The sequence below is a fragment of the Triticum aestivum genome, chromosome 2B (assembly GCF_018294505.1).
Source record: "Triticum aestivum cultivar Chinese Spring chromosome 2B, IWGSC CS RefSeq v2.1, whole genome shotgun sequence".
Lineage (NCBI taxonomy): Eukaryota > Viridiplantae > Streptophyta > Magnoliopsida > Poales > Poaceae > Triticum > Triticum aestivum.
The window spans coordinates 725,800,513-725,822,581 of NC_057798.1; positions in this window are offsets into that span (position 1 = coordinate 725,800,513).

The following is a 22,069-nucleotide window of genomic DNA, read 5'->3' on the forward strand; positions in this document are numbered from 1 at the left end:
ACCAGTCCTGGAGGATGTTGCTCGATGCATCTGTTTAGTCAAATGATTTGTCAATACTTCTCTCAATAGGTGACAATTATATATACTGATGGATCTAATTAATGCATAGTGTTTAAACATAGAACCATTCATAATGTTCAAATGATTAACCAAGTAGATATATTCTACAAAGAAAATGTTGATTCTATTTCTGTCATCATATTAACATTTAGCATAAATGTTGATTCTACAAAAAAATGTACCACGAATCAGGCATGTGCACGCAAGGGAGGGAAGAGGAGAGAAACATTGACATTTTTCATGCTTTGGACCAACATTTTATTCATAGATTTTTTTTGTGCCAATGCATGAGTGTGGTGCCATCATGGTAGATCCCGGATGAAAGGTGGGTCCAGTATAGAACTAGGAGGTACTAGGAGGTACTAGCACTAAGATGGGAAGGTGGTTGCGGCCCTTGTCCTTTATTATGGATCAAATACGGCGGCGGCGATCACTGGCTCACTTGGAACATGAGTTAGTGGATTTTGTGATAAGAGTGAGGGATGAGAGTGAGTGGGATGGGGGTTTGGGTTGGTCTGTTCGGTTATGGCTGACTGAGCGGAATAATTTTTCTACATCACAAAATGTGGTCAATTGTGCATTAAAGATAGCTTTCCAGCAAATTGTATGAGCGAGCGGTTCATATATTTTTTCATCAAGTCATACAATTTTTTAGTTACGATAAAAGGGTAAATGCATTTGTTAGTTTCTTCAAGAGTTAATAACGGAAACAGTGGTGTGTATGTGTTGCATGTCCAACAAAAGACATCATATTTTTATTTTGTAGTAATGCATGATATTCAACTGTATGTTACAACGTGACAATGGCCCAGGATACATTGGATCTGCCTTCTTGGCTCGGGGGGCGTCAAGGGCGGCGCACGCCTCCTCCCCCTTGATGGCAATGGCGGATCAGCACGGACACGGGGGGAGGGGATCAGGGCGGAGAGTGGGGCGGTTGGCGGGGGACTTCTCCTTGGCTGTCCATGGGGAAGTACGGTGTGAAGGAGAGAGAGCGACATGGCCAAGGTGAGGTGGGTGTCATCTGGTTTTCAAGGAGAGGGCTCCGGCGAGAACTGTCCCGTACGGCGAGAAACCGAGCAGGAAGTGGAGGGTCTGGCAGGAAAAGTGAAGGGTGCGTCGTGGGATGGGGTTTTTGTGTTGGGACCACGTTTGGTGATAACATGAGATAGTCTGGACAACCACATTTCTTCCCCACACATGGGTTAGATTTGGATGAGCCTGGACTGTCGACGTTGAATTTTGGGGAGGCCGTTGGGTGCCCGTTTGATGTCCGAACACACCCGGACGTATGCGGGAGAAATGACTTTCGACCTCAGAGACGACCTTAATCATGTGTATGCCCGTAGCAACGCACCGGGCGTTCTACTAACGAATTTTTTAAACGCATCATCTAGATATTGATAGTTTTGTAATAGATGTTTAGTTGAAACATCGCTCAGTTTGTTACATGGACATGTCGTTAATCTTTTTTTTTTTTATCAATTTACATTGCAAAAATGGACTTTAATTATTCAATAATTGTGTTTATGTTATATTGTTTGTCCATTTGAAATTTAATATGTAACTCTTGCAAACTATTTCAAGAGCCCGTGGCAACGCACGGGCACTCTACTAGTCCTAGTAGGATTCCACCAAGAGGGAGAGAGGGGGAAGGAAGCAGAGGGAGAGGGAGAAGGAAAGGGGGGCGCCGCCCCCCTTCCCTAGTCCAATCGGACCCAAGGGGGAGGGGGCGCGAGGCCTGACCTGGCCGCCCCTCTCTCTCTCCACTAAGGCCCAATGTGGCCCATTAGTTCCCCTGGGGGGTTCCAGTAACGCTCCGACACTCCAGTTTTATCTGAAATTTCTCCGGAATACATCGGTCATCAAAACACATAACTGATAATACAAATCGTCATCGAATGTTAAGCATGCGGACCCTATGGGTTAGAGAACTATGTAGACATGACCGAGACACATCTCCGGTCAATAACCAATAGCGGAACCCGGATGCTCATATTGGCTCCTACATATTCTACGAAGATCTTTATCGGTCAAACCGCATAACAACATACGTTGTTCCCTTTGTCATCGGTATGTTACTTGCCCGAGATTTGATCATCGGTATCATCATACCTAGTTCAATCTCGTTAATGGCAAGTCTCTTTACTCGTTCCGTAATACTTCATTCCGCAACTAACTCATTAGTCACAATGCTTGCAAGGCTTATAGTGATGAGTATTACCGAGAGGGCCCAGAGATACCACTCCGAAACACGGAGTGACAAATCCTAATCTCAATCTATGCCAACCCAACAAACCTTTGGAGACACCTGTAGAGCATCTTTATAATCATCCATTTACGTTGTGACATTTGATATCACACAAAGTGTTCCTCCGGTATTCAGGAGTTGCATAATCTCATAGTCTAAGGAACTTGTATAAGTCATGAAGAAAGCAGTAGTAATGAAAGTGTAACAATCATAATGCTAAGATAATGGATGGGTCATGTCCATCACATCATTCTCCTAATGATGTGATCCCGTTCATCAAATTACAACACATGTCTATGGTTAGGAAACATAACCATCTTTGATTAACAAGCTAGTCAATTAGAGGCATACTAGGGACAATATGTTTTGTCTATGTATTCATACATGTACTAAGTTTTTGGTTAATACAATTCTAGCATGAATAATAAACATTTATCATGAAATAAGGAAATAAATAATAACTTTATTATTGCCTCTAGGGCATATTTCCTTCAATCATGAGGAGAATGATGTGATGGACAAGACCCATTCGTTAGCTTAGCATAATGATCGTTCAATTTTATTGCTACTGCTTTCTTCATGTCAAATACATATTCCTCCGACTATGAGCTTATGCAACTCTGGGACACCGGAGGAATGCCTTGTGTGCTATCAAACGTCACAACGTAACTCGGTGATTATAAAGATTCTCTACATGTATCTCCAAAGGTGTTTGTTGGGTTGGCCTAGATCGAGACTAGGATTTATCACTCCGAGTATCGGAGAGGTATGTCTGGGCCCTCTCGGTAATGCACATCATATGAAGCCTTGCAAGCAGTGTGACTAATGAGTTAGTTGCGGGATGATCCATTACAGAATGAGTAAAGAGACATGTCGGTAACGAGATTGAACTAGGTATGAAGATACCAACGATCGAATCTCGGGCAAGTAACATACCGATGACAAAGGGAATAACGTATGTTGACATAGTGGTTCGACCGATAAAGATCTTCATAGAATATGTGGGAACCAATATGAGCATCCAGGTTCCGCCATTGGTTATTGACCGGAGAGGTGTCTCGGATATGTCTACATAGTTCTCGAACCCATAGGGTCCGCACGATTAACGTTCGATGACGATATGCAATATATGAGTTATGTGTTCTTGTGACCAAATGTTGTTCGAAGTCCCGGATGAGATCACGGACATGATGAGGAGTCTCGAAATGGTCGAGAGGTAAAAATTGATATATTGGAAGGTAGTATTCAGACACCAGAAGGGTTCCGAAATGTATCGGGTACATACCGGAGTACCGAAGGGGTTACCGGAACCCCCGAGGGAAAGATATGGGCCATATGGGCCATAGGAGGGAGGCAAACCAGCCCACGTGGGTGTGGCGCCCCCCTCCTCCCAAGGGAGGAGTCCGAATTGGACTAGGGGAGGGGGCGGCACCCCCCTTTCCTTCTCCCTCTCCTACTCCTTCCCCCTTTCCCCCTCCGGTAAAAGGAAGGGGGGCGAATCCCACTAGGAGTCCAAGTGGGACTCCACCCCACTTGGGGCGCGCCTAGGCCGACCTCCTCTCCCTCCGTCCTTTATATACGAGGGGCACCCCTATGAGACACACCAATTACTCCAAGCCGTGTGCAGCGCCCCCCTCCACAGTTTACGCCTCCGGTCATATTCTCGCGGTGCTTAGGCGAAGCCCTGCACAGATCACATCACCATCACCGTCACCATGCCGTCGTGCTAGCAGAACTCATATACTCCTTCGACCCTATGTTGGATCAAGAGCTTGAGGGATGTCATCGCGCTGAATGTGTGCAGAACTCGGAGGTGCCGTCCGTTCGGTAGTCCATCGGTCGGAATGAGAAGACGTTCAACTACATCAACTGTGTTAAGCAAACGCTTCCGCTTTCGGTCTACGAGGGTACGTGGACACACTCTCCCCCTCTCGTTGCTATGCATCTCCTAGATAGATCTTGCGTGAGCGTAGGATTTTTTTTGAAATTGGATGCTACGTTTCCCAACATTGGCATCCGAGCCAGGTCTATGCGTAGATGATATGCACGAGTAGAACACAAAGAGTTGTGGGCGGTGATCATCATACTGCTTACCAACAATGTCTTATTTTGATTCGGCGATATTGTTCTATGAAGCGGCCCGAACTAACCTTACATGACCATGTTCATGAGACTGGTTCCACGGGTAGACATGCAACTAGTTTTGCATAAAGGTGGCTGGCAGGTGTCTGTTTCTCCAACTTTAGTTCAATTGAATTTGACTGTGACCGGTCCTTGTGAAGGTTAAATAGTAAACTTGATAAATCACCGTTGTGGTTTTTGTACCATAGGTAAGTATGGTTCTTGCTAGAACCCTGTAGCAGCCACGTACAACTTGCAACAACAAAGTAGAGGATGTCTAACTTGTTTTTGCAGGGCATGTTGTGATGTGATATGGTCAACACATGATGTGATATACGTTGTTGTATGAGATGATCATGTTTTGTAAAAGTTATCGGCAACTGGAAGGAGCCTTATGGTTGTCGCTTTATTGTATGAAATACAAACGCCATGTAATTGCTTTACTTTATCATTAAACGGTAGTGATAGTCGTAGAAGCAATAGTTGGCGAGACGACAACTACGCTACGATGGAGATCAAGATGTCAAGCCGATGACGATGGAGATCATGACATTGCTTTGGTGATGGACATAAAAAGCACAAGATGATGATTGATACGTCTCTGTCGTATCTATAATTTTTTGATTGTTTCATGCCAATATTATTCAACTTTTACATACTTTTGGCAACTTTTTATATGATTTATTAGGACTAACTTACTTATCCAGTGCCTAGTGCCAGTTCCTGTTTGTTGCATGTTTTTGTATCACAGAAAATCCATATCAAACGAAGTCCAAACGTGATGAAACTCTACAGAGAATTATTTTGGAATATTTGTGAATTTTAGGAGGTGGAATCAATGTAAATGGAGGCTCGATGCCACCACAACCCACCAGGGCGCTCCACCAGCCCCAGGCGCGCCCTGGTGTATCGTGCCCTCCTCGAACGTCGGTTGGAGCTATACTTCAGGCGCAAGGAAGCTTATATCCGAAAAAAATGTGTAAAAAGATCAGCGCAATCGGAGTTACGGATCTCTGGGAATTTAAGAAACCGTGATGGGCCAGACCACGGGAGCACGAAACAGAAGAGAACAGAGAGGGCGATCCAATATCGAAGGGGCGCCCGCCCCTCCGCCTCCACGGAGGCCATGGCCCAGAGGGGGGACCTTCCTTCCATCTAGGGGGGAGGCCCAAGAAGAAGAATAAGGAGGGGGGCTCTCTACCCCTCTCTCAAGGTGGTGCAGGGCTAGGATCGTGACGGCGATCTACATCAACAATCTTGCTACCGTCATCACCAACTCTCTCCCCCTCTATGCAGCAGTGTAACACCCCTTCACCCCGCTATAATCTCTACTTAAACATGGTGCTCAACTCTATATATTATTTCCTAATGATCTATGGTTATCCTATGATGTTTGAGTAGATCCGTTTTGTCCTATGAGTTAATCGTGGTCTTGGTTGGTATGATTGTATATTTTATTTATGGTGTTGTCCTATGATGCCCTCCGTCTTGCGCAAACGTGCCCCCCCACTGTAGGGTGTTGCAATATGTTCATGATTTGCCTATGGTGGGTTGCGAGAGTGACAGAAGCTTAAACCCGAGTAGGTGGGTTGTTGCGTATGGGATAAAGAGGACTTGATACTTAATGTTATGGTTGGGGTTTCATGACCTTAATGATCTTTAGTAGTTGCGGATGCTTGCTAGAGTTCCAATCATAAGTGCATATGATCCAAGAAGAGAAAGTATGTTAGCTCATGCCTCTCCCTCATATAAGATTGCAAGGATGATTACCGGTACTTGTTATCGATTGCCTAGGGACAAATGAATTTCTTGTTGACAAAAGCTATCCACTTTTATTACCTCACAATTTATTCATAGTTTTATTCTCGCCAAGTACTCGTAGTTTATTCTTGCAAAATAGTTTCATACTTGTTTTAGGTAAAGCAAACGTCAAGTGTGCGTAGAGTTGTATCGGTGGTCAATAGAACTTGAGGGAATATTTGTTCCACCTTTAGCTCCTCGTTGGGTTCAACACTCTTATTTATCGAAGAAGGCTACAAATGATCCCCTATACTTGTGGGTTATCAAGACCTTTTTCTGGCGCCGTTGCCAGGGAGCAATAGCATGGGGTGAATATTCTTGTGTGTGCTTGTTTGCTTTATCACTAAGTAGTTTTTATTTCCTGTTCTAAGTTGTTCTCTATCTTTAGTTATAGATCTGGAACACGGAACACCAAAAAAATTAGTTGTACTTGCTACTCATGGAGATGGGGAACCTCCTAAAACCCTCAATGCGCGTTATGTGAAAAATATTATGCACTACTTTGTTAATCCTGAGAAAACCCCATTCAACTTGATAATGGGAGTAACGTTGGATCAACGTGAATATTTAGGGATTATCGTTTGACACAAAAAGGGAAACTTTTATGGGATCAAATTTATATGTTGCATTGGTATGCTCGGGATTTATGCTTAAGATATGATTATAATTGTTGCTCTAGGATGAACGCTCCCCATCTTCCCTTTTCATGCAAATTTAATGATAATGAAACCTTGGCTTCTTATGCCAATGGTAGATATGATTAATATGATGTGGAACGAATAGAAGAATTTGTTGCTTTTAAGGGTGCTTATGAAATTGAATCTTTGTTTGAAAAGTTTGAATATTTTGATGATTCAGTTTATAGACCTGAAAATTTTGCTATCCTTAAATATTGCTATGATAACTATAAATACAATTCCGATACTGATGCTGTTATTGAGAAAGTCTCTGCTGTCCAAGAAGAGACTAATATTTTGCAGGAGTCTATGGAAGAAGGAATTGATGAAACTGTGAGCTCATTGGATGAAAAAGATGATGAGGAGAGTGAAGAACAAAAGGAGGAAGAGCGGATTAGCTACCCGTGCCCACCTTCTAATGAGAGTAACTCTTCAACTCATACATTGTTTAATCCCCTTCATTCTTACCGAAGGATGAATGCTATGGTAATTGCTATGATCCCGTTGATTCGTTTGAAACACCCCTTTTTGATGATGCTTGCTATGCTTGTGGCCAAGATGCCAATATGAATTATGCTATTGGAGATGAACTTGCTATTGTCCCTTATGTTAAGAATGAAATTTCTACTACTGCACCCACACATGATTGTCCTATTATCTTTTTGAATTCTCCCAACTACACTATATCGGAGAAGTTTGCACTCGTTAAGGATTATATTGTTGGGTTGCCTTTTACCGTTGCACGTGATAATTTTGATGAATATAATATGCATATGCTTGCTGCTCCTACTTGCAATTATTATGAGAGAGGAACTACATCTCCACCTCTCTATGTTTCCACCATGATAAACTTGCAAGAAACTGCTTATGCTATGTATTGGCCTTTACTTGATGTGCATGAATTATTCTTGTATGACATGCCGATTCATATGAAGAGAGTTAGACTTCGTCATTGCATGATATATGTTGCTTTGTGCTCACTACTAAATGCCAAATCATTGCTAATTAAAATTGGCTTTGATATACCTTGGGATTCAGGTGGATCCATTACTTGAGCACTGTATGCCTAGCTTAATGGATTTAAAGAAAGCGCTGCCAGGGAGACAACCCGGAAGTTTTAGAGAGTCGTTTATTTCTATTGAGTGCTTTTAAAGTTTAAAAACAAAAAAAATATAGAGGGAAACTTAAAACTTTTCACAAGAGAGAAGCGATTGAAACGTGATGCATTGCGGAAGTGAGGGTCGACCTTGAACACTTGTGTTCATGCTCATGGAAACAATGTAGAATTTTTCATGAAGATTCTCACAAAAATAATTATCCCCTTATAAAATTCCATTGTATTATAAAAATAATGTGCCAAGATTTGCCTTTAGGATGGGTAGATTGCTTGTTGGTATGTGCGGTGCAGTAATAGAAACTTTGGCTGTAGCGCATGATTTTACATTTTTACTGGAACGTCAAACATTTTTGAAACTTTTTGCACAGTCTTGCTATACAATTTTTTTATTTTTTCATAATTTTTTCAGAATGTTTTGAGTACCAGAAGTATGGTAGATGTTCAGATTACTATAGACTGTCCTCTTTAAGACAGAATCTGTTTTTGATGCATTGTTTTGCTTGTTTGATGAGACTATCAATTTTTATCGGCAGTATAAGCCATGGAAAAGTTATATTACAGTAGCTAAAGCACAAAAACAAAATATGAATTGGTTTGCAACAGTACTTAGAGTAGATTTGCTTTATTATACTAATGGATCTTACCAAGCTTTCTGTTGAGTTTTGTGTGGATGAAGTGATCAAAGATCGAGGAGGTCTCGATATGAGGAGAAGGAGGAGAGGCAAGAGCTCAAGCTTGGGGACGCCCAAGGCACCCCAAGTAAATATTCAAGGAGACTCAAGTGTCTAAGCTTGGGGATGCCTTGGAAGGCATCCCATCTTGCTTCAACAAGTATCGGTATGTTTTTGTCTTCGTTTCGTTCATGTGATATGTGCAAATCTTGGAGCATCTTTTGCATCTACTTTTCATTTTTCTTTTATGCACCATGCTGGTATGAGATATTCCATGGTTGATTTATTGAATTATCATTGAAATTCACTTATATCTTTTTAGTATGGCTTTATAGAATGCTTCATGTGCATCACTTATATTATTTGAAGTGTGGATTGCCTGTTTCTCTTCACATAGAAAACCGATGTTCGTAGAATGCTACTTTGCTTCACTTATATTTGTTAGAGCATGATCTTTTGTAGAAATAATTAAACGCTCATGATTCACTTATATCTATTTAGAGAGACAAATGGAATTGGTCATTTGCGTGGTTAGTCATAAAAATCCTACATAAAACTTATGGATCACTGAATATGATATGTTTGATTCCTTGCAATAGTTTTGCGATATAGAGATGGAATATGTGGGAAGTACTAGTAAACGGTTGTGGTTGGTAAGAATATTGGTGTTAAGGTTTGTGATTCCCGAAGCATGCACGTATAGTCTCTCGTTATGCTATGAAATTTGGAGCACAATTTATCCTTGATTGTCTATCTTTGTGTGAAGGCCGGGGGCGCGATATGGTTAACTCCTACCAACCTCCCCCCTAGGGGCATGGGTAGTATTACTTTGCTTCGAGGGCTAATAAACTTTTGCAACAAGTATATGAGTTCTTTATGACTAATGTGATGTCCATGGATTATATGCACTCTTACCTTTCCGCAATTTGCTAGCACCGTGCATTGCCCTCTCTCACCTCGGGAGTCGGTGCAAACTTTGCCGGTGCATCCAAACCCCGTGATATGATACGCTCTATCACACATAAGCCTTATTATATCTTCCTCAAAACAGCCACCATACCTACCTATTATGGCTTTTCCATGGCCATTCCGAGATATATTGCCATGCAACTTCCACCGCTTCCGTTTGATGACTTGAGCATTCATTGTCATATTGCTTTGCATGATCGTATAGCTGACATAGTAGTTGTGGCTCAGCCACCGTGCATCATTTTTATACATGTTATGCTAGATCATTGCACATCCTGGTACATTGCCAGAGGCATTCATATGGAATCATACTTTGTTATAGGTATCGAGTTTTAATTTTTATTTCTTTTGAGTTATAAGAAAATAGAAGTGTGATGATCATCATTATTCATTTTTAGAGCAGTGCCCCAGTGAGGAAAGAATGATGGAGACTATGATTCCCCCACAAGTCGGGACGAGACTCCAGACAATGAGAGAAAAAAAGGGAAAAGAAAAAAAAATGAACCGATAAACAAAGGAGAAGGGGCATTGTTAGTATCCTTTACCACACTTGTGCTTCAGAGTAGCACCATGTTTTTCATATGGAGAGTCTCATATGTTGTCAATTTCATATACTAGTGGGAATATTTCATTATATGATTAGATGCACACCCACTTAGTTTTCATATGGAGCTTTCATACACTTATAGCTCTTAGCGCATTTGTTGCATGGCAATCTCTACTCCTCGCATTGATATCAATTGATGGGCATCTCCATAGCCCGTTGGTTAGCCGCTTTGATGTGAGACTTTCTTACTTTTTTGTCTTCTTTATATTTACCCCTATCATCATACTCTATTCCACCCATAGTGTTATATCCATGGCTTGCGCTCATGTATTGCGTGAGGGTTGAAAAAGCTGAAGCGCGTTAAAAAGTATGAACCAATTGCTTGGGTGACACCGGGATAGTACATGATTTATACTTTGTGTTAGGAAGACAGAGCATGACAAGACTATATGATTTTGTAGGGATAGCTTTCTTTAGCGTTGATATTCTGAAAGACATGATTGTTTGTTGGGATGCCTGAGTATTGATGTCTTTATGTCAAATTATAGACTATTGCTTTGAATCACTTATGTCTTAATATTCATGCCATGACTAGATATATGATCAAGTTTATGCTAGGTAGCATTCCACATCAACAATTATCTTTTTTATCATTTACCTACTCGAGGACGACTAGGAATTAAGCTTGTTAAGCTTGGGGGTGCTGATACGTCTCCGTTGTATCTATAATTTTTGATTGTTTCATGCCAATATTATTCAACTTTTACATACTTTTGGCAACTTTTTATATGATTTATTTGGACTAACTTACTTCTCCAGTGCCTAGTGCTAGTTCCTGTTTGTTGCATGTTTTTGTATCACAAAAAATCCATATCAAACGAAGTCCAAACGTGATGAAACTCTATGGAGAATTATTTTGGAATACTTGTGAATTTTACGAGGTGGAATCAACATAAACGGAGGCCCGAGGCCACCACAACCCACTAGGGCGCTCCACCAGGCCCAGGCACGCCCTGGTGTATCGTGCCCTCCTTGAACATTGGTTGGAGCTATACTTCGGGCGCAAGGAAGCTTATATCCGGAAAAAAATTGTGTAAAAAGATCAGCGCAACCGGAGTTACAGATCTCCGGGAGTTTAAGAAACCGTGAAGGGCCAGACCTCGGGAGCGCGAAACAGAAGAGAACAGAGAGGGAGATCCAATATCGAAGGGGCTCCCGGCCCTCTGCCACCATGGAGGCCATGGCCCAGAGGGGGGACCCTCCTCCCATCTAGGGGGGAGGCCAAGGAAGAAGAAGAAGGAGGGGGCTCTCTACCCCTCTCTCCGGGTGGCGTCGGGGTGCCGCCGGGGCTAGGATCGTGACGGCGATCTACATCAACAATCTTGCTACCGTCATCACCAACTCTCTCCCCTCTATGCAGCGGTGTAACACCCCTTCTCCCTGCTGTAATCTCTACTTAAACAAGGTGCTCAACTCCATATATTATTTCCCAATGATCTATGGTTATCCTATGATGTTTGAGTAGATCCGTTTTGTCCTATGGGTTAATCGTGATCTTGGTTGGTATGATTGTATATTTTATTTATGGTGCTGTCCTGCGGTGCCCTCCGTCTTGCACAAATGTGAGGGCCCCCAGCTGTAGGGTGTTGCAATATGTTCATGATTCGCTTACGGTGGGTTGCGAGAGTGACAGAAGCGTAAACCCGAGTAGGTGGGTTGTTGCGTATGGGATACAAAGGACTTGATACTTAATGCTATGGTTGGGTTTCACGACCTTAATGATCTTTAGTAGTTGCGGATGCTTGCTAGAGTTCCAATCATAAGTGCATATGATCCAAGAAGAAGGCTACAAACGATCCCCTATACTCATGGGTTATCAATGATGGCCATATCATGTCACATATTTTGATTGCATGTGATGTTTATCTTTTTGCATCTTATTTTGCTTAGTACGGAGGTAGCATTATAAGATGATCCCTTAACTAAATTTCAAGGTGTAAGTGTTCTCCCCGAGTATGCACCGTTGCAAAAGTTCTTTGTGCCGAGACACCACGCGATGATTAGGTGTGATAAGCTCTACATTCAAATACAACGGGTGCAAGCCAGTTTTGCACATGCAGAATACTCGGGTTAAACTTGACGAGCCTAGCATGTACAGACATGGCCTTGGAACACTAGAGACCGAAAGGTCAAACGTGAATCATATAGTGGATATGATCAACATAGAGATGTTCACCATTGATGACTACTCCATCTCACGTGATGATCGAACATGGTTTAGTTGATTTGGATCACGTATCATTTAGATGACTTGAGGTATGTCTATCTAAGTGGGAGTTCTTAAGTAATATGATTAACTGAACTTAATATATCATGAACTTAGTCCTGATAGTTTTTGCGTATCTATGTTGTAGATCAATGGCCTGTGCTACCGTTCCCTTGAATTTTAATGTGTTCCTAGAGAAAGCTAAGTTGAAAGATGATGGTTGCGACTACATGGACTGGGTCCGTAATTTGAGAATTATCCTCATTGCTGCACAAAATAATTATGTCCTTGATGCACCGCTAGGTGTACCACCTGCCCCAGCAATTGCAGACATTGTGAGTGTCTAGCAGCCGCGTGTTGATGACTACTCGTTAGTTAAGTGTGCCATGCTTTACGGCTTAGAATCGGGACTTCAAAGACGTATTGAACGTCATGTACCATACGATATGTTACATGAGTTGAAGTTAATATTTCAAGCAAATGCTCGAGTTGAGAGATATGAAGTCTCCAACAGGTTCTATAGCTGCAAGATGGAGGAGAACAGTTCTGTTAGTGAGCACATACTCAGAATGTCTGGGTACCATAATCACTTGACTCAGTTGGGGGTTAATCTTCCAGATGATTGTGTCATTGACAAAGTTCTTCAATCACTGCCACCAAGCTACAAAGGCTTCATGATGAACTCAATATGCAAGGGATGGAAAAGACTATTCCCGAGCTCTTTGCAATACTAAAGGTTGCGGGGGTAGAAATCAAGTAGGAGCATCAAGTGTTGATGGTTAACAAGACCACTAGTTTCAAGAAGAAAGGCAAGGGTAAGAAGGGGAACTTCAAGAAGAATGGCAAGCAAGTTGTCACTCATGGGAAGAAACCCAAAGCTGGACCCAAGCTTGAAACTGAGTGCTTCTACTTCAAAGGGACTGGCCACTGGAAGCGGAACTATCCCAAGTATTTGGCGGATAAGAAGGATGGCAAAGTGAACAAAGGTATATTTGATATACATGTTATTGATGTGTACCTTAATAATTCTTGTAGTAGTGCCTGGGTATTTGATACCAATTCGGTTGCTCATATTTGTAACTCGAAACAGGGACTATAGATCAAATGAAGATTGGCTAAGGAACAGGTGATGATGCACGTCGGGAATGGTTCCAAGGTCGACGTGATCGTCATTGGCACGCTACCTCTACATCTACCTTCGGGATTAGTTTTAGACCTGAATAATTGTTATTTGGTGCCAGCATTGAGCATGAATATTATATCTGGATCTTGTTTAGTGTGAGATGGTTATTCATTTAATTAGAGAATAATGGTTGCTCTATTTATATGAGTAATATCTTTTATAGTCATACACCCTTGAAGAGTGGTCTATTTTTGTTGAATCTTGATCGTGGTGATACACATATTCATAATATTGATGCCAAAATATGCAAAGTTGATAATGATAGTGCAACTTATTTGTGGCACTGCCGTTTGGGTCATATCGGTGTAAAGCGCATGAAGAAACTCCATAAAGATGGACTTTTGGAATCACTTGATTGTGAATCATTTGATACTTGCGAATCGTGCCTTATGGGCAAGATGACTAAAACTCTGTTCTACGGAACAATGGAATGAGGTAATGACTTATTGGAAATAATACATAGCGATGTATGTGGTCCGATGAGTGTTGAGGCTCGTGGTGGGTATCATTCTTTTCCGACCTTCATAGACGATTTAAGTATATATGGGTATGTTTACTTAATGAAACACAAGTCTGGAACATTTGAAAAGTTCAAAGAATTTTAGAGTGAAGTGGAGAATCATCGTAACAAGAAAATAAAGTTTCTATGATCTGATCATGGAGGTGAATATTTGAGTTACGAGCTTGGCCTTCATTTAAAACAATGTGGAATAGTTTCACAGCTCACGCCACCTGGAACACCACAGCATAATGGTGTGTCCGAACATCCTAATCACACTTTATTAGATATGGTGCGACCTATGATATCTCTTACCGATTTACCACTATCGTTTTGGGGTTATGCATTAGAGACATTTGCATTCACATTAAACAGGGCACCGTCAAAATCCGTTGAGATGACACCGTATGAACTATGGTTTGGCAACAAACCTAAGCTGCCAGTTCATAAATTTTGGGGATGCGATGCTTATGTCAAAAGGCTTCAGCCTAATAAGCTCAAACCCAAATCAGAGAAGTGCATCTTCATAGGATACCCTGAGGAAACAATTGGATACACCTTCTACCACAAGTACGAAGGCAAGATCTTTGTTGCTAAGAATAGAACCTTTCTAGAGAAGGAGTTTCTCTCAAAAGAAGTGAGTGGGGGGGAAGTAGAATTTGATGAGGTAACTGTACCTACTCTCAATTTGGAAAGTAGCTCATCCGAGAAATCTGTTCCTGTGATGCCTACACCAACTAGAGAAGAAGCTAATGATAAAGACCATGAAACTTCAAATCAAGTTGCTACAGAACCTCGTAGGTCAAACAAAGCATGATCTGCACCAAAGTGGTATGGTAATCCTATTCTGGAAGTCATGTTACTTGACCATGACGAACCTACGAACTATGAAGAAGCTATGATGAGCCTAGATTCCTATAAATGGCTTGAGGCCATGAAATCTGAGATAGGATCCATGTATGAGAACAAAATGTGGACTTTGATGGATCTGCCCGATGATTGGCAACCCATAGAGAATAAATGGATCTTCAAGAAGAAAACTAATGTTGATGGTAATGTTACTGTCTATAAAGCTTGACTTGTTACAAAAGGTTTTCGACAAGTTCAAGGAGTTGACTACGATGAGACTTTCTCACCTGTAGCGATGCTTAAGTCTGCCTGAATCATGTTAGCAATTGCCGCATTTTATGATTATGAAATCTAGCAAATGGATGTCAAAACTGCATTCCTTAATGGATTTCTTAAAGAAGAGTCGTATATGATGCAACCAGAAGGTTTTGTCGATCCTAAAAGTGATAACAAAGTGTGCAAGCTCCAGAGATCCATTTATGGACTGGTGCAAGCATCTCGGAGTTGGAATATATGATTTGATGAGGTGATCAAAGCATATGGTTTTATACAGACTTTTGGAGAAGCCAGTATTTACAATAAAGTGAGTGGGAGCTCTATAGCATTTCATTATATGTGGATGACATATTGTTGATTGGAAATGATGTAGAATTTCTGGATAGCATAAAAGGATACTTGAATAAAAATATTCAATGAAAGACCTCGGTGAAGCTGCTTATATGTTGGGCATCAAGATCTATAGAGGTAGATCAATACGCTTGATAGGACTTTCACAAAGCACATACCTTGATAAATTTTTGAAGTAGTTCAAAATGGATCAGTCCAAGAAAGGGTTCTTGCCTGTGTTACAAGGTGTGAAATTGAGTCAGACTCAATGCCCGACCACTGTAGAAGATAGAGTGAAAATGAAAGTCATGCCTCAGCCATAGGTTCTATAAAGTATACCATGTTGTGTACCAGACCTGTTATGTGCCTTGCCATGAGTTTTGGTAAGGGGGTATAATAGTGATCCAGGAGTAGATCATTGGACAGCGGTCAAAATTATCCTTAGTTTCCTAAGAGGACTAAGGAAATGTTTCTCAGTTATGGAGGTGATAAAGAGTTCATCGTAAAGGGTTACGATGATGCAAGCTTTAGCACTAATCTAGATGACCCGAGTCTCAATTTGGATACATATTGAAAGTGGGAGCAATTAGCTAGAGTAGCTCCATGCAGAGCATTGTAGACATAGAAATTTGCAAAATACATGCGGATCTGAATGTGGCAGACCCGTTGACTAAACTTCTCTCACAAGCAAAACATGATCACACCTTAGTACTCTTTAGGTGTTAATCACATAGCGATGTGAACTAGATTATTGACTCTAGTAAACCCTTGGAGTGTTGGTCACATGGCGATGTGAACTATGGGTGTTAATCACATACAAATGTGAACTATTGGTGTTATATCACATGGCGATGTGAACTAGATTATTGACTCTAGTGCAAGTGGGAGACTGAAGGAAATATGCCCTAGAGGCAATAATAAAGTTGTTATTTTATATTTCCTTATATCATGATAAATGTCTATTATTCATGCTAGAATTTTATTAACCTGAAACTTGATACATGTGTGAATACATAGACAAAACATTGCCTCCCTAGTATGCCTTTACTAGACTAGCTCGTTGATCAAAGATGGTCCAGTTTTCTAGCCATGGACATGTGTTGTCATTTGATGAACGGGATCACATTATTAGGAGAATGATGTGATGGACAAGACCCATCCGTTAGCTTAGCATAATGATCGTTTAGTTTTATTGCTATGGCTTTCTTCATGTCAAATACATATTCCTCCGACTATGATGAGATTATGCAACTCTTGGACACCGGAGGAATGCCTTGTGTGCTATCAAATGTCACAATGTAACCGGGTGATTATAAAGATGCTCTACAGGTATCTCTGAAGGTGTTTGTTGGGTTGGCATAGATCGAGACTAGGATTTGTCACTCCGAGTATCGGAGAGGTATGTCTGGGCCCTCTCGGTAATGCACATCATATGAAGCCTTGCAAGCAGTGTGACTAATGAGTTAGTTGCGGGATGATCCATTACAGAATGAGTAAAGAGACATGTCGGTAACGAGATTGAACTAGGTATGAAGATACCAACGATCGAATCTCGGGCAAGTAACATACCGATGACAAAGGGAATAACGTATGTTGACATAGTGGTTCGACCGATAAAGATCTTCATAGAATATGTGGGAACCAATATGAGCATCCAGGTTCCGCCATTGGTTATTGACCGGAGAGGTGTCTCGGATATGTCTACATAGTTCTCGAACCCGTAGGGTCTGCACGCTTAACGTTCGATGATGATATGTATTATATGAGTTATGTGTTTTGGTATCTGAAGGTTGTTCGGAGTCCCGGATGAGATCATGGACATGATGAGGAGTCTCAAAATGCTCAAGAGGATTGATATATTGGAAGGTAGTATTCGGACACCGTAAGAGTTCCGGAGTGTATCGGGTACATACGGAAGTACCGATGGGGTTACCGGAACCCCCTGGGGAAAGATATGTGCCATATGGGTCATAGGAGGGAGGAAAACCGGCCCACGTGGGTGTGCCCCCCCCAAGGGAGGAGTGTGAATTGGACTAGGGGAGGGGGCGGCGCCCCCCTTTCCTTCTCCCTCTCCTACTCCTTCCCCCTTCCCCCCTCCAATGAAAGGAAGGGGGGACCGAATCCCACTAGGAGTCCAAGTGGGACTCCCCCCACTTGGGGTGCGCCTAGGCCGTCCTCCTCTCCCTCCCTCTTTTATATACGGGGGGCGCCCCTATGAGACACACCAATTGCTCCAAGCCGTGTGCGGTGCCCCCTCCACAGTTTACGCCTCCGGTCATATTCTCGCGGTGCTTAGGCAAAGCCCTACACAGATCACATCACCATCACCATCACCACGCCGTCGTGCTGACAGAACTCATCTACTCCTTCGACCATATGCTGGATCAAGATATCAAGGGACGTCATCAAGTTGAACGTGTGCGGGACTCGGAGGTGCCCTACGTTCGGTACTAGATCAGTCGGAACAAGAAGACGTTCGACTACGTCAACCATGTTAAGCAAACGCTTCCACTTTCGGTCTACGAGTGTACGTGGACACACTCTCCCCCTCTCGTTGCTATGCATCTCCTAGATAGATCTTGCGTGAGCATAGGATTTTTTTTGAAATTGCATGCTACGTTTCCCAACATTGGGCTACCTTGCTGCACTTTTGTTACTACTACCGTTACTTGCTCATTACAAATTATCTTGCTATCAAACTACTCTGTTACTTACAATTTTAGCACTTGCAGACATTACCTTGCTGAAAACCACTTGTCATTTACTTCTGCTCCTCGTTGGGTTCGACACTCTTACTTATCGAAAAGGCTACAGTTGATCCAATATACTTGTGGGTCATCAAGGCTATTTTCAAGCGCCGTTGCTAGGGAGTGAAGCGCTTTTTGTAAGGAAAAATTATTACTACGTGCTGACATTTATTGTCACTTGTTACTATGGAAAACAATCCTTTGAGGGGTTTGTTCGAGGTATCTTCACCTCGACCGGAACCACAATTAATTACCCCTCAACCTACTGCACCTACTGAAAATATTGAATATGAAATACTTTCGGGTATGGTAGAACAACTACTAGCTACTCCTTATGCAGGAGATGGAACCGAACATCCTAATATGCACTTGATATATGTGGATGAAATTTGTGGATTGTTTAAGCTTGCAGGTTTACCCGGAGGTGAAGCTAAGAAGAAGGTTTCCCCTTTATCTTTGAAGGGAAAGGCATTGCCATGGTATATGCTATGCGATGATATTGGATCTTGGAACTAGAATCGGTTGAAATTGGAATTCCATCAAAAAAAATTATCCTATGCATCTAGTTCATCGTGATCGCAATTATATATATCATTTTTGGCCTCGTGAAGGAGAAAGTATCGCTCTAGCTTGGGAGAGGCTTAAGTCAATGTTATATTCATGACCCAATCATGAGCTCTCAAGAGAAATTATTATTTAGAATTTTTATGCTCGGCTTTCTCATAATGATCAATCCATGCTCGATACTTCTTGTACTAGTTCTTTTATGAAGAATACTACTGAATTCCAGTGGAATCTTTTAGAAAGAATTAAACGCATCCATGCTCGATACTTCTTGTACTAGTTCTTTTATGAAGAAGACTACTGAATTCCGGTGGAATCTTTTAGAAAGAATTAAATGCAACTCTGAAGATTGGGAACCCGACGAAGGTAAAGAGTCAGGTATTGAACCTAAGTTTGATTGTGTTAAATCTTTTCTGAATACCGATGCTTTACAAAAGTTTAGCACTAAATACGGACATGACTCTGAGATAGTAGCTTCCTTTTGTAAATCTTTTGCTACTCATGTCGATCTCCCTAGAGAGAAGTGGTTCAAATATCACCCACCAATTAAAGAAGAAATTAAAGAACCGGTAAAAGCTAAATAAGAAACTATCATTTATAATGTTGACCCAGTTGTTCCCACTACTTATATTGAAAAACCACCTTTCCCTCTTAAGATGAAGGAACATGCTAAAGTTTCAACTATGGTGAACAAAAGTTATGTTAGAACACCTAACCAGCTGAACAAATCAAAGTTGAACCTAGTGTTGATATGGTTAAGGATCTCTTGGTCCATAATATTGGTGAGCATGTTATTTACTTCTATGCTAAAGCTGCTAGAATTACCAAACCCGATGAAAAAGATAAACATAGACTAGTTGTTGGCATGCCTGTTGTCTCAGTTAAGATAGGAGATCATTGTTATCATGGTTTATGTGACTTAGGTGCTAGCATGAGTGATATTCCTTTTTCCTTATATGAAGAAATTATGAATGATATAGTACCCGCTAAAATAGAAGACATAGATGTTACTATTAAACTTGCCAATAGAGATACTATATCGCCAATTGGGATTGTTAGAGATGTTGAAGTCTTGTGTGGGAAAATAAAATACCTACTGATTTTCTTGTTCTTCGTTTCCCACAAGATGACTTTTGTCCCATTATCTTTGGTAGACCTTTCTTGAACACAGTCAATGCTAAAATAGATTGTGAGAAACAAGCTGTCAGTGTTAGCTTTGGTGATGAATCTATGAATTTAATTTTTCCAAGTTTAGTAGAAAACCTCATAAGAAAGATTAGCCTAGTAAGGATGAGATTATTGGTCTTGCTTCTATTGTTGTACCTCCTACCAATCCTTTAGAACAATATTTGCTAGACCATGTAAATGATTTGCATATGCATGAAAGAAATGAAATCGATAGAATCTTATTCAAACAACAACCTCTTCTTAAACACAACCTACCTATTGAAACTCTAGGAGGTCCTCCTCCACCTAAAGGTGACCATGTGTTTGAATTAAAACAATTGCCAGACACTTTGAAATATGCTTATCTTGATGAGAAAAAGATATATCATGTTATTATTAGTGCTAACCTTTCAAAACATGAAGAAGAAAGATTATTGAAAGTTCTAAGGAAGCACCGAGCTGCTATTGGATATACTCTTGATGATCTTAAGGGCATTAGTCCCACTTTATGTCAGCACAAGATTAATATGGAACCTGATGCTAAACCCATTGTTGATCACCAACGTCGGTTAAATCTGAAGATGAAAGAAGTGGTAAGAATGGAAAAATTGAAACTTCTGGAAGCAGGTATAATCTATCCTATAGCTGATAGTAGATGGGTAAGTCCTGTTCATTGTGTCCCTACGAAGGGAGGTATAACTGTTGTTCCTAATGATTAGAATGAACTTATTCCACAAAGAATTGTCACCGGCTATAGAATAGTAATTGATTTTAGAAAAAGCAACTAGAAAAGATCATTACCCTCTGCCTTTTATTGATAAAATGCTAGAAAGATTATCTAAGCACACACATTTTTGCTTCCTTGATGGATATTCTGGTTATTCACAAATACCTGTTTCTCAACCTGATCAAGAAAAGACCACTTTTACTTGTCCTTTTGGAACTTATGCTTATAGACATATGCGTTTTGGTCTATGTAATGCACCTGCTACCTTTCAAAGATGTATGACTGCCATATTCTCTGATTTTTGTGGATTGTTGAGGTTTTCATGGATGACTTTTCTATTTATGGGAAGTCTTTTGATGATTGTTTAAGCAATCTTGATCAAGTTTTGCAGAGATGTGAGCAAACAAATCTTGTCTTGAATTGGGAGAAGTGCCACTTTATGGTTAACGAAGGTATTGTTTTGGGCCATAAAATTTCTGAAAGAGTCATTGAGGTGGACAAAGCCAAGGTTGATGCAATTGAGAAAATGCCATGTCCTAAAGATATCAAAGGTATTCGTAGTTTCCTTGGTCATGCTGGTTTCTATAGGAGATTTATCAAAAACTTTTCTAAAATTTCTAGGCCTCTTAGAAATCTTTTGCAAAAGGTTATTCCTTTTGTTTTTTATGATGATTGCTTGGAAGCCTTCGAAACACTCAAGAAAGCCTTAATTTCTGCACCTATTGTTCAACCATCTGATTAGAACTCACCTTTTGAGATTATGTGTGATGCTAGTGATTATGCTATTGGTGTTATTCTAGGACAAAGAGTCGATAAAAAATTAAATATTATCCATTATGCTAGTAAAACTCTAGACAATGCTCAACAAAATTATGCTACTACTGAAAAAGAATTCTTAGCAGTGGTGTTTGCTTGTGATAAATTTAGATCCTACATTGTTGATTCCGATGTGACCGTTCACACCGATCAAAATGCTATAAAATATCTTATGGAAAGGAAAGATGCTAAACCTAGACTCATTAGGTGGGTTATTCTACTACAAGAATTTGATTTGCGCGTCACTAATAGAAAAGGAGCAGAGAACCCTGTAGCTGATAACCTGTCTAGGCTTGAAAATATTCTTGATGGCCCACAACCTATTAATGATAGCTTTCCTGATGAACAGTTAGCTACAATAAATGTTTCTAATAGTACACCTTGGTATGCCGAATATGCTAATTATATTGTTGCTAAATACATACCACCTAG